Consider the following 14,351-nt stretch of genomic DNA (forward strand, 5'->3'; position numbering starts at 1 on the left):
CAAACGATCGGGTGAACAGAGCAGAATGTTTGTGAAGTACAATATGACGTCATTTGATTAATAAATCGTTAACGAAGGTGAAATATGCCGAGAATAAACGAGAAAAGATCCTTCGTCTGCTGCGGGGGATTGGGAGGGGGCGTGGTCACCATGACGCGGATGTGAATGAGACACGTGGGGGGATAGAGGGGGCGTGGTCACCATGACGCGGACGGCAATGAGACACGCAGGGGGGATAGAGAGGGGGCGTGGTCACCATGACGCAGGACGTGAATGAGACACGTGGGGGAGGAAATGGGAGGGGGCGTGGTCACCAATACGTGGGACGACAGTGGGACAGAGGGGAATGGGAGGAGGCGTGGTCACCATGGAGCGGGACGTCACTGAGACACGCGCGGGGGGGGGAATGGGAGGGGGCGTGGTCACCATGGCGCAGGACGTGAATGAGACACGTGGGGGGGGGGGAATGGGAGGAGGCGTGGTCACCATGGCGCAGGAGGTGAATGAGACACGTGGGGGGATAGGGAGGGGGTGTGGTCACCATGGCGCAGGACGTCAATGAGACACGTGGGGGATAGGGAGGGCGTGGTCGCCATGATGGCTTGATATCCGAGCGCTGAGATAAGGCCGGTAAGAGTGAACGAGTGAGTGAAACAAGCTGGTTTGGTGTTCTCTCCACGGCGGCTTCATCTCACAACAAGGATTGGCAGCTTGCCAATCACAGTGTGGATGAAAAAGGTGAGAGAGGGTTGATTTACGATTTCGCCCGTGACGTCACACCTTGATCGGATAGTCGTCGACCTTGGATTCTGATGCTCATTTCACCCTCAGTAACAACTCTGAAGGTCCTCAGGATGTTGGAAGTGACCGTTGGGATTTTGAAGATAAACTATTGGAGACAAAATGAGTGAAGGAAACGATTTCGGGGGAACTGTGGAGCCGAATCGTTTGGGGCCTTGTGGGAGCGATTCAAACAAAGTTGGCGGAACGTGTTGGTGGGGAATATGGAAACGATGATCACGTGACGTGTAAGTCGGGGAAGAGGGAAACGATGATCACGTGACGTGTTAGTGGGGAAGATGGAAACGATGATCACGTGACGTGTAAGTCGGGGAAGAGGGAAACGATGATCACGTGACGTGTTAGTGGGGAAGATGGAAACGATGATCACGTGACGTGTAAGTCGGGGGAAGAGGGAAACGCTGGTCACGTGACGTGTTAGTGGGGAAGATGGAAACGATGATCACGTGACGTGTTCGTGGGGAAGATGGAAACGATGATCACGTGACGTGTTCGTCGGGAAGAGGGAAACGCTGGTCACGCCACGTGTTAGTGGGGAATATGGAAACGTTGGTCACGTGACGTGTTAGTGGGGAAGAGGGAAACGCTGGTGACGTGTTAGTCGGGGAATAATGAAACGATGGTCACGTGACGTGTTAATGGGGAAGAGGGAAACGTTGGTCACGTGACGTGTTAGTGGGGAAGAGGGAAACGCTGGTCACGTGACGTTGTAGTCGGGGAATAATGAAACGATGGTCACGTGACGTGTTAATGGGGAAGATGGAAACGCTGGTCACGTGATGTGTCAGTGGGGAAGAGGGAAACGCTGGTCACATGATGTGTTCGTCGGGGAATATGGAAACGATGGTCACGTGACGTGTTGGTGGGGAATATGGAAACGATGGTCACGTGACATGTTCGTCGGGGAATATGGAAACGCTGGTCACGTGACGTGTTAATGGGTAAGATGGAAACGATGATCACGTGATCACGTCATCTCGGGACGGTTTGATTTCCCGTTCTATGAACGGTTATAAAGGAGGATTGTGTATTAATAGATTAATCGGTTTATACATAATTTGGGCAGAAATACTCGTTATCGCCCGACATCACGGACACCGCGGACAAAATGGGGGACGAATGCTTTGTCCCACCGTCACAGGCTGACCGGGTGTCGTGTATGTTACGGGATCGTCCGATTTCGTACTTTTCCCGGATACCATTTGTGTCCGTGCAGTGTCCCACCATCATGTCCGTGACACGTCGATGTCCGACCCCAGGGGATTGTGGAGGGGGAGAGAGGGTGGAGGGGGGGAGGGTGGGATGGCATATTGTGGAGGGGGGGGATGGTCGTGAGTATTGTGGAGGAGGGGATGTGGGATGGTTGTGAGTATTGTGGAGACGCGGTGTGGGATGGTTGTGAGTATTGTGGAGATGCGGTGTGGGATGGTTGTGAGTATTGTGGAGGCGTGGTGTGGGATGGTTGTATTGTGGAGACGCGGTGTGGGATGGTTGTGAGTATTGTGGAGACGCGGTGTGGGATGGTTGTATTGTGGAGACGCGGTGTGGGATGGTTGTGAGTATTGTGGAGGCGCGGTGTGGGATGGTTGTATTGTGGAGGCGCGGTGTGGGATGGTTGTATTGTGGAGGCGCGGTGTGGGATGGTTGTGAGTATTGTGGAGGCGCGGTGTGGGATGGTTGTGAGTATTGTGGAGACGCGGTGTGGGATGGTTGTGAGTATTGTGGAGACGCGGTGTGGGATGGTTGTATTGTGGAGGCGCGGTGTGGGATGGTTGTATTGTGGAGGCGCGGTGTGGGATGGTTGTGAGTATTGTGGAGACGCGGTGTGGGATGGTTGTGAGTATTGTGGAGGGGGGGATGTGGGATGGTTGTGAGTATTCTGGAGGCGCGGTGTGGGATGGTTGTATTGTGGAGACGCGGTGTGGGATGGTTGTGAGTATTGTGGAGATGCGGTGTGGGATGGTTGTATTGTGGAGGCGCGGTGTGGGATGGTTGTGAGTATTGGGGAGGCGCGGTGTGGGATGGTTGTGAGTATTGTGGAGGCGCGGTGTGGGATGGTGGTGGGTATTGTGGAGGGGGTGTGGATGGTTGTTTTGTGGAGGCGCGGTGTGGGATGGTTGTATTGTGGAGGCGCGGTGTGGGATGGTTGTGAGTATTGTGGAGGCGCGGTGTGGGATGGTTGTGAGTATTGTGGAGGCGCGGTGTGGGATGGTGGTGGGTATTGTGGAGAGGGGGGGTGTGGATGGTTGTATTGTGGAGGCGCGGTGTGGGATGGTTGTGAGTATTGTGGAGGGGGGGGTGTGGGATGGTTGTGAGTATTGTGGAGGCGCAGTGTGGGATGGTTGTGAGTATTGTGGAGACGCGGTGTGGGATGGTGGTGGGTATTGTGGAGGAGTGGTGTGGGATGGTGGTGGGTATTGTGGTGGTGATGGTTCATGGGGGATTTTGAGAGGATGTTGGAAAGGGGGGGGGGGGGAGAGACCCTGAAAGTTTTAACGTCCTGGTTCAAATCCTCTCCGAGGAGAACATGATGACCCATCCGTGAACATTGTTTCCATGAAAATCCATGGTGGTTCATTTGATTTTCAGACATTTTTTAGTTTAACGAGTACGGGCCCGTAGGTGCGTGCCCGTAGGTGCGTGCCCATAGGTGCGTGCCCGTAGGTGCGTGCCCGTAGGTGCGTGCCAGTATGTGCAGCTTCGTTCCTTCACTCTCGTAAACGACGACTGGATTGGGGCATTGTTTCAATTAGATCGGACCAACCATATCATAAATGGCCATAACTTCGGAAACACCTGGGAAACATACTCAGGTCCCCAGCGTCAATTGTGACGTCATATCAAACGAAGAAGAAGAAGAATTGTGACGCTCCTCCTCTCTCCCCTCAAGTCTCTCCCCTCCTCTCTCCTCCCTCCTCTCTCTCGCCCCTCTCTCTTGCCCCCACTCTCACCCCTCCTCTCACACCCCCTCTCCCACCCTACTCTCTCGCCTCCTCCTCTATCCCCCTCTCTTGAATTGTGACGCCCTCTCTCTCGCTCCCCCTCTCTCGTCCCCCTCTCTCCCCTCTCTTGAATTGTGACGCCCCTCTCTCTCTCGCCCTCTCTCGCCCCCCTCTCTCGCCCCTCCTCTCTCGCTGCTCTCTCTGTAAATGTATTCACAAATGTCTACCAAGCACAACAATTGATTCAAACCTTGGGAAAAAACAGCTTTCAAACCCTTGGGAAAATTCAAACCTTGGGATTAATTAATAATTTGAACAATTAATTCAAACCTTTGGAAAAAACAGCTTTCAAACCTTGGGAAACAGCTGAAACGGATGAAGAACGATATCAAACCTTGAAAAGGCACATACTCAGGTCCCCAGTGTCGATTGTGATGTCATACCAAACGAAGAAGAAGAAGAATTGTGATGTCAATCGTGCAAAAAAATAAAGAAATAATTAAACATTAATTGTGACGTCATTCGTGATGTTGACAGATAAATGGCCGTAACTTGGGAACCGCTTGTCCGATTAATATTGTGACAAATTTCGCCCACCCGGCGTGCGATCGGCCACGTAACTCGAATCGCGACGCTTCGCCCACCGGAACGGACAATTCAGTCGTGACCCTCTTGGAACTATCGCCAAGGAGCTCGTCATGGGTGGGGGTTTAACCTCACCACAACCCAGTCAGCATTCTACCCGCGCAAAATAGGGTGAATTGCCGAAAGTCGATATACCTGAGTACTCGCACGGGTAACCTACCGAGGGGTTGTACCACGCCACAGGTCGACTCCGGACACGAACCGCTTAAGCGGCTCGTTCCGTGCTACAGGGATAACCGAGCGGAGTTATCGTCGACCTTGACGGTTCAGATTAGTTACCGGGTGTTTTAAACCCACTATCAATCCCTTACGTGATGCAAAATGGAGATTCAACAAAGGAAAGGACGAAGCGAAACGGGGGAACAATTGGACAAGCACACTTTTATTTCACACACGTAAGCAGGCAAATAGGAACAAAAGCAGGCAAATAGGAACAAAGGAAAGCACTACGACCGAATAAAAGGCAATTATTTACAGCACAGTCACTTATACAGGTTTTACTTTGCAAGACTGGCGCCACAAACACACATACAAAAGCCTGAAAAGAAAAGAAAAGAAAAGAAGTGACTTCCCTCATGGACCGAAATGGTCCTCCTCTCCTACTACCGTCAGCACGGTCGCGCCTGTTTCCGGCCTCCCACGCGGCCGGCGAACTCTCTCCGGAACCCCTCGTCCAGACGCGCAGGTCCACCACAGGCCGCATTGCGGTGCCTCCCGTCCGCGTCTCAACCAACAGTCCTCGCCGGGCCACGAGCGCAGGAACGAGAGAGGAGGAAGGGAGCGCTTTGGAGAGCGAGACCCAAGGAGAGAGACCGAGCCTTTTTGGAGAGAGAGCGAGAGAGAGAGCTGGTGCCTTTTCCGGAGAGAGCTTCAGCCAACATGAGCCACGACCAGAGAGAGTGAGCCTCGCGTCCGTTTGCCTTTTTGTAAGGCGGGGCTCCGCCCTTCGCCGCGTGGGGCTCCGCCCCGTTCGTGGCTCCACCTCCCTTCGAGGCGTTTCCACAAGGTTCTCGAAGGGGGGCGTGCCCCCACTCCGACCGCCTCACGCCAAGCCTCCACCAATGGGGAGAGAGCTGCCCTGCCCCCTTCCCTTGCCAGCTTTGGCACCGCAGAGGGGTGCGCTAACCTGCGCAGTCGCGCAGGTTTCTTTTTTTGCCGTTGTCGTTGGTTGTTTTTTTTTTTTTTTTTTTTGTATACCTTGGTCGAGGCTCGTATGAGAGCGAACGCACAACTCACAGCAAGGAGGCATGAGACAAGAGAGGAGGGAGTGGAAGGGACAAAACATTGGGGAACAGACACAGGTGAACTGTGGAAGGGAGAGGGATGGGGATGGGACGGGGAACATGGCGAGGAGAAGATGGACATTACAGGGACTTTCAGGAAGGAAAGCAGGAGAATTGAAGGAAGTGGGCTTGGGTGGATTATCGGGGGTAGAAAAGATCGAGGATTTGGATGGGGGAAGATAAGAGGTGGTGGTGAACAGCTGTTTTGAAAGCCTGGAGGGAAGAATGGGAAAGAATAGAGTGAGGAAGTTTATTCCAAAGGCGGGAAAAAAGAGGAATGAAAGAGTGAAGATGAGCAGTGATTCGTGATTTTGGTAGTTTAACCAGAAGGGGGTTGTTGGCGGACCTTGAGCGCCCTGTGGAAATGTGGTTGGGACAAATCGCAGAGAGAGCAGGGGGGGCAAGGCTGGACAGGAGTCGGTAGAAGACAGAAAGACCACCGACTAACCTGCGGTGATTGAGTGAGAGGCCCAAAGACTCAGCTTCATTGCGGGAGATGCCAATGATCTTAAAAGCCCTGGTTTCGACAGCGTGAAGTCGAGAAAGGTGGGAGGCAGGAGCACCAGCCCAGAGGGGAGAGCAGTACTCCATCAGGCTACGGACAAAAGCTTTGTAAGTGGTCAGGAGCTCAAGAGGGCCGAGGAAGGACTTTGCACGACGGAGGATTCCCAGTCGGCGACTGGCTTTTGAGGCAAGGTTGGAAATGTGACTTTCCCAGGAAAGGTCATGGCAGATAGTGAGACCCAGAAGCTTGAAAGAAAAGACTTCTTCCAGAGGATTGTTGAGAAAGTGGATGGGGGGGTTTTGTAAACGGTCCTTTCGAAGAGACATAGTGAGAGTGTGAGATTTGTCTGGAGATATATATATATATATATATATATATATATATATATATATATATATATATATATATATATATATATATATATATATATATTGTTGTGGTTACCAGATTCGCAAACCACCATTCAGGTCCCTTAGGTGAGGTATCTCGGTAAGTACATGTGTAGTTAGGCCCAAACCCGTTGTCTAGTGGGAATACATGTCATTTATACGTGCTGCGACTCTTCAGGATAGCCGTTTTTCTTTTACTATCTTTATTTTGGACCAACCGCCATGATCACAACCACAACAACAACCACCAACCACAACGCCGCTTCACCACAACCGCCACGACCTTTACCGTCACAACTCGCCACCATCGCATCACCGTCATCTCGCGCCACTCATGGGCACCGATGCTGGACTCGTGTAGGGCGCACGTCGAACAGCGTGTACAAAATCACGGATTTTCTGCTTCAAAAACGGATCAAAAACGACACACGCCCACTTTTTGCCGTCCAATCGGTGAGCGAGGGGCGATTTGGCCCCGCCTCCAGAACGATCGATATATGCAAATTTGTGGATCAAAAAGCCTTCACGCCCACTTTTTCTCGGGCCAATGGGGAGCGAGGTGAAAGGTCAAAGGGAGGGGGTCAAAGGCGAAGTTACGGGGGGATAAAAGGACGGTGTTCGTCAGTCAGAGGGAGTCAGCAGAACGCGGTCGGAGAGTCAAGAAGAGGAGAGTCGGAAGCAGAGGGTCAAGACTTCGCGGGCGGTGGAGCTGCTCGTCGTGTGCGTTGGAGTCGGAACGGAGGGGACGAGCTGTGGAGAGGCGGCGAGGGCGGACGAGGGGGTGCTCGCGTCGGTGCCAGGAGCTGCACGCCCGAGGGAGGCCGGCAGCGCGACCTGGCCGAGGTGGAGACGCACACCAGGGATAATAAAGATCCTCTATACCCCGAGCATCAGCAACCCCCTCCTGTTTCCCCCCGCGCTGAGATAGTGCGACCAAGGGGGCCCCGTTCCCACCCCCTGCCAGGCACTGTCCACGAGGCCCGCGGGTTGCGGGGCCATCGCCGCTCCGCGTCTCATCACCAGACGGGTAGGCCCGACCCGGTCTCGGCCTCAGGCCGCCTCATTCTTGGGGATTTTCTTTCCTTGGTTTTGGGTATGTGTTGTCGGCGCCGTCTGTGAAGTAGAATTGTATAAGTGTTGCCGTGTGCTCGGTAGTCGGTATTAGCTCTGCACTGTGTTTTCACTTTTATGTTTGCTTTTTGTGTAAATGGAATTGTGTTTTCTTTTTTGTGTGCATTTGGTGGAATTGTATTTGTGTGCTTCCCGTGTGCCGCGAATAAATGTGCTTTATTGTTGAACTGTTCTCCCGCTTCGCTTCGTCTTTTCCTCCATTGAATCCCCATCTTGCTTCACGTAAAGGGTTGGTAGTGGGCTGAGTACGCCCGATAATTAATCGAACCGTCGAGGTCGACGATAACACCGCTCGGTTATTCTGATAGTACGGAACGGGTCGCTTAAGTGGCCCGTGTCCGAAGTCGACCTGCGGCGAGGTGCGATCGCCCGGTCTACCCTCCGCGTGGGTACTTAGGTAGTTCGAATTTGGCGAGCAACCCTATCCCACGCGGGGGCTGATTGGCTCGATCGCGGTGAGACCGAAAGGTCCACCCGTGACTGGTTCCCGGCGTTAGTCCGAGAGGGTCACGACTGGATTGTCCGTCCGGTGGGCGACGTGCCGCGATTCGAGTTACGTGGCCTTCGCACGCCGGCGGGCGCGAAATCCGCAACAATATATATATATATATATATATATATATATATATATAAACATTAATTGTGACGTCGTTCGTGACGTCATAGCACCGTGTCTTGTCATTGGTTGACAGGTAAATGGCCATAACTTGGGAAGCGCTTATCCGATTAATATCAAACCTTGAAAAGGCACATCCGCGGGTCCCCAGCAATATTATTGGCAAGTTTCAATCAGATCAGACCGTCAATCGTGCAAAAAGAAAGAAATAAATAAACATTAATTGTGACGTCATTCGTGATGCCACGGCACAGTGTCTTGTCATTGGTTGACAGATAAATGGCCGTAACTTGGCAACCGCTTATCCGATTAATATCAAACCTCGAAAAGGCACATCCGCACGTCCCCGGCAATATTCCTGGCAAGTTTCAATCAGATCGGACCGGCGGTTGTCGAGAAACGGCGTTCGCAGAGACACACACACACATACACACACACACACACACACACACACACATACACACACACACACACACACCATTAGAGCTGCTCACAGCCACTCACCGTTAGAGTAGCTCACAGCCACTCACCGTTAGAGTATCTCACAGCCACTCACCGTTAGAGTAGCTCACAGCCACTCACCATTGGAGCTGCTGATGTGGATGATTTGTCCTGTTTCATTGTTCATTTAATTGTTCATTTTTGTGACGAGGAAACGTTCACTCCCGACCGAAGCAGCAGGAAGGGTCATGTTATTATCCTCTCTGGGGGAAATGGATGACAGGAGATCTCGATTAAAGGGCGGAGGAGCTCCTTGTGAGCCAACGGCCATCCAGATCTCGAGTCCATCTGTGTCTGTGGACGTCCTCCTGCAGGTGGGTTACTTCTTATTAGGAGGTTAGTGGCGGGATTTGTACTCTGGCCACCGGAAAACCCTTCATTCCACAAATCATTCCAAAAGGAAAAACCCACTCGGTGGGAATTCCTCGTGTGCAGCTCACAGGATTTCGGGATTGGGGCAAAGCCTTGGGGACCCCCACTCTCAGATAACAGGAGGGAAACCACGGGGTAACTTTCCCTGGTCATATTGTGGTGCTGAGGTGTCGTCCACCAGACGGCGGTCTCCTTGGATTAACCTGAGGTGGTCCCTTCGGGTGGGTGCCTGGAACGTCCTTTCCCGAAGAGAGGATGATCACCTGTCTCCGTTATCATCTGAGCTCAAGCGTTTGAACATCGGGATTGCAGCTCTCTCTGAGGTTCGAAGACCGGATTGCGGCGAGATCATGGCGGGTGGTTCCACCTACTGTTGGTCTGGTCGCTCTGGTGGTTACCTTGCCCAAGGAGTTGCTGTAGCTGTGTCCAATAAGCTGACTCCATTGATAATCGAGGTAATGTTATGATGATGATATGCAAGGTGGTCATATTTGAGCCATAATTGAATAATCAATAGTCAATCGTTGTATATTAATCAGCTGTCAGGATTCAAACCTTGCTTTAAAATGTTGCTTTAAATGTATCATGCTGTTTTCACTTTGTCTTTGATAACCCTTTATGGCTCTGCAGCTGCACAACAGCATGTCCTTGGGAAAACTGTGTATGCTGATATTCCACACATTCCTGTTCTTAGTCATCACCAGAGTTTCGCCTTTGCTATCAGCAGGTGCCAGTGTAGGGGTGTAGGAGTCTTAGAAAGTTATTAGTTTGCAAGATGAACTGTTGGGTTGCGAATCTGAGGATTGACTGATTCAACTTCCCTGAGGGCCCTAGGGAGGGGGGAAAGAAGCCCACTGCCGCATTTATTTCTTTATTTCTTTATCCCTTAGCACACACTTATCGTCCACACCCAGTTCTGCTTTTGTGTGATTATATAAACAACTGTTTTGAAGTAAGAATCTCAATGTGGTCCGGGGGCACCTGACTGAAGGGCCTTTGGGCTGCATTCCGCATGCGTAGTGCCATCTTCTGAAATAAATCGTATCATTCGAGAACCCTCATTCGACTCTGTCATTACTCGGCCGGGTGAAGAGTCATAACAATTGGCGACGAGGATGGGATTCGACTGATGCTGGCGGTGTGGACGGCGGGACTCCACTTGGTGTACAGCGATCGCAAGGGTTCAGCTGAAGGTACGTGGAAATTGCACGTATAGGGCACCTAAGACAGGGAGCCCTAGTTAGGTGAAAACTGTACACTTGGTGGGCAGTGCCCCGCTGGACGCAGCTCCAGGATCTGCTCGGATCAAGAACTGTAACGGTAAAAACATATGAGGTGATTCGAATGCGGTTTGTTTGAAGGGCACAAAGAGGGCTGTCAGGCCGTATGTTGGGACCGGGAAGGGTAGAGAATAAAGGTATCCGTGTGAAATAAGGAGGGAACAGGTTGGAATCCTGTACCATAGAGAGGGAAGGTTAGAGGCCTTCATTGGGTTTTGAGGCTTAAGGCGGCTGATTGAAAGGGTTTTCGGTCCCGAGGTAAAAGGAGAAACGATTTACAGCTATTAGGCGGTTGGTAAGATAAGAACAAAAGATGGGGAATAACTCTGCAAAGAACATAGAGTTACCCAAAGGAACAACACTTAAAGTTATCGGTGAAAGTGGAAAACACTGGAGAGCGTTTGCAGCGTGGCTAACGGAGTCACAAAGTGAGACAGGACGTAAGCGATTTGATTCAGAGGGAATCTTGAACCAACAGGGAAAAAACACAAAGTTAATGAGCCAGGAGAAGGGCTGTTTGTAGAGTTACCTATTTGGATGTATTTGTGAATACAATGTGGTGGGGAAGGTTGAGTTTTGTGTTAGACGTAAGTTGAGTGTTCCAACCTGGAACTTGTATGTGTGGAACAACTTGTATGTTTGTATGGAGATAATGATTGGTCGTCATCGTTAATGTGAAGACTTTGGACGAGGTGAATTGCGCACACCAAATCCGGAGGAAGGACGATGATGACCGATTCTGCACGTGTTGTGAATTCAGTGATGGGCAAATGTCATTTTGAGAGAGAGAGTGTGTGTGTGTGTGTGTGTGTGTGTGTGTGTGTGTGTGTGTGTGTGTGTGTGTGTGTGTGTGTGTGTGTGTGTGTGTGTGTGTGTGTGTGTGTGTGTGTGTGTGTGTGTGTGTGTGTGTGTGTGTGAACTCGATGGGGAATTGAATAATTAATACCACTTCAGCAGACAGTTTGGGGATTATGTGTGAGAATTCCCTACAGTACTCGTGCTGTGGGATGTCAAATGGACCAACGTTCGGGTTTTCTCATGGTCCGTTAAACTCTGTGTGCTGTTTTGGCTTTGAACACTGTACGTGATACGTGATAAATGGATGGTCTCCACGGAGCATCATTTTGATTTCAAATTCAAATTCAGTTCTGTTTCCACTTTGCATGTTTCGTAAGGCTGATCGACGTTACGGGTTCGTTTTAACGTCAGTTTCAATTCTGGTTTCATTGTTGGGGTCATTAAGCATGTTTTATACTTGATTTTCGTAAATCTGGGAAAAAAACTTATTTTATGGGGTTTTGCGAGTCACGTGACGTGCCGTCGGTTTTAACAGGCGCGACGAAAGCACGAAATCGTCCCGTCGAAGGACAGCTTATCGTGAGGGTTTACGAGATGGATTAGCACATTTTACAAAGTTTGGGGACGCCCTTCTTAGGATTCTGTAAAAATTCCGATTTAAAACGAACGTATTTGAGATGTCGTCAAATATTTGTTACGTGAGTTTGATCGTAAAAACCAACGCGCTGATAAGACGTATTGCTCATGTGAGTGCGTGATGACGTAATCACGCATGGGCCCAGCGCGCTTTGTCAAACTTGAAAGTGCAATTAACACCCTGCTGTGAACGTGCCTGCTTGTCGGAGCAATGTACGAGAATTTCTCGAGGCGGCTGATTTTGAATATGGTGGACAAACTAGATTTTAAAGAGATAGCTTTGTGGTAAAATTAATTAATAAGGACATTGACGTTTCAAAGGATCGCTCGATTTTGTGTTTCGAGGCGAGTGCACGCGCTATCGGTACATAGAAGCGACAATACTTTGAAACAAGGCTGTGATATATGTTTGTTCCGGTTGTTGTTGTTGTTGTTGTTGTTGTTGATTGGGCTTCGTGACCGAAAAAGGGAAAAAAATAGCCGCGGGAGAGACGCGGGACCGAGGGATTTAGGATAGATGGAAAGGGGGATTTAAATGCTTTGAACAAGGAACGGATTTTATTTAAAGTGGGTTTATCTTTTTAGCCGCGTCTTTCGTAGCGAACGCCGGCTCGAAGAGAGTTCCGCGTTGTTCTTCTTCTTCTTCTTCTTATTATTATTATTATTATTATTATTATTCTGGTAAAGACAAAACCTTTAGGACGTGGCTCTTGGACACATTTGTCCTTGTTTACATGTCAGACATCCAAGAACAAGGATGTTTGGTAGGCTACGCACTGATGAGGATAGCGGTGTTTTTGGGAAAAATTACGGGCGGAGCTCGTGCTGTTTGAACACGCAGCCATCGTGGGCCTTGACGAGGGAGCGTTTCGATTCTCTGCCTGTCGGGGTCGAGATGTTTGTCTGGAAGCGGACAGAAAAGCATGTCTGTTGTCTTTATATGAGCCTCTATCTGTCAGGATAAATTCATTGGATTTGGGAAGCATAAGCGGAATTAAAGGGATGTAGAGGAACGGTTGCTTAGCAACGACATCATCTGGAAGGAATGGAATTGGCTTTGCACTGCACTCACTGTCGACTACGATGAAACAGGGCAGGATTATGAATACGTGGCCAAAGCACATAGAGATTACACCGTCAAACGCTCTCTGATGACAACCAACCGATGGATCGGGAAGGAAGGAGCGGCAGTGGAGGTGAAACAAGACGCCAGAGAGCGCGAACTAATGAAGCACAGAGAAGGACTAACACCGTACATCTCAATGGCAGTTAGTAACAGACATAGTGCAGGGGAGTGAGGAAGAATGGTGAACAGATTGAGATGCGCCCCAGAACCACAAGATGGAGCAACGAACACCAGAACACTTTACAGGCCGTCAGACAAGGAGATGGATGGAAGATATGCTTGCCTGATCAAAATCTACAGTAGTGTACAGCAAGGTCTCTGGCCTTCACATCCACTCACCATGCACCCAGAGCAACTTCCAGTCCTGCAAGCTCTAGTCATGGTGGGAGCCTCATACGGAGGTATCATTTAAAAATAATCTTTTACACAAATACTTGTCATTATGTTGCAGTTGACTGCAGTGTTCAGTGCAGTGGCATGCTGTAAACCTTGTAGTAACGGAGACAGTGACAGAACCTTTGACGACACAACATGCAACTCCCACACTACTCCTTTGTGGGGGGACCTATCACTAGGCAACACACTAACACACTCAAGCCAAAGAAACCGTATACACCTCCGTGGCAAAGGGGGACACGGAAATGAACCAGTACCAACCCCACAGCGACATAGGAGGGGAGCGGCTGGAGAAAGAATGGAAGCAGGTGAATACGCAAGGTTGGGGAAAACATACAACCAAGAACTAGATAAGGTAAAGATATTGTTGTGGTTACCAAATTCGCAAACCACCATTCAGGTCCCTGAGGTGAGATATCTCGGTAAGTATATGTGTAGTTAGGCCCAAACCCGTTGTCTAGTGGGAATACATGTCATTTATGCGTGCTGCGACTCTTCAGGATAGCCGTTTTTCTTTTACTTTCTTTAATTTGGACCAACCGCCATGATTACCACCACAACCACAACATCAACCACCCACCGCGGCGCCGCTTCACGTCACACCTCGCAACCGTCGCATCGCCACCGTTCTTGCGCCGCTTGTGGGTACCGGTGTTGGACTCGTGCAGGGCGCGCGCCGAACAGCGTGTACAAAACCACGGATTTTCCACTTCAAAAACGGATCAAAAACGACACACGCCCACTTTTGTTCCGTCCAATCGGTGAGCGAGGGGCGATTTGGCCCCGCCCCCAGGGCGTTGGAGGGCGATTGATATATGCAAATTTATGGATCAAAAAGCATTCACGCCCACTTTTTCTCGGGCCAATGGGGAGCGAGGTGAAAGGTCGAAGGGAGGGGGTCAAAGATGAGAGAGCGAAGCCACGGGGCTG

The 14,351-nt window shown here is 50.5% G+C and overlaps 1 long non-coding RNA gene across 1 annotated transcript; it reads left to right on the plus strand.

Annotated features, from left to right (window-relative positions):
* The first annotated feature begins 2,165 nt into the window (after positions 1-2,165).
* On the plus strand, positions 2,166-4,832 carry LOC147008088 (uncharacterized). The gene is made up of 2 exons (XR_015053616.1): positions 2,166-3,423; positions 3,466-4,832. It is a non-coding gene; the product is annotated as an uncharacterized LOC147008088 (long non-coding RNA).
* Positions 4,833-14,351: the final 9,519 nt, after the last annotated feature.

This window comes from Eptatretus burgeri, chromosome 21 (assembly GCF_056783735.1).
Source record: "Eptatretus burgeri isolate ZD-2024b chromosome 21, Ebu_testis_v1, whole genome shotgun sequence".
NCBI classification, from domain to species: domain Eukaryota; kingdom Metazoa; phylum Chordata; class Myxini; order Myxiniformes; family Myxinidae; genus Eptatretus; species Eptatretus burgeri.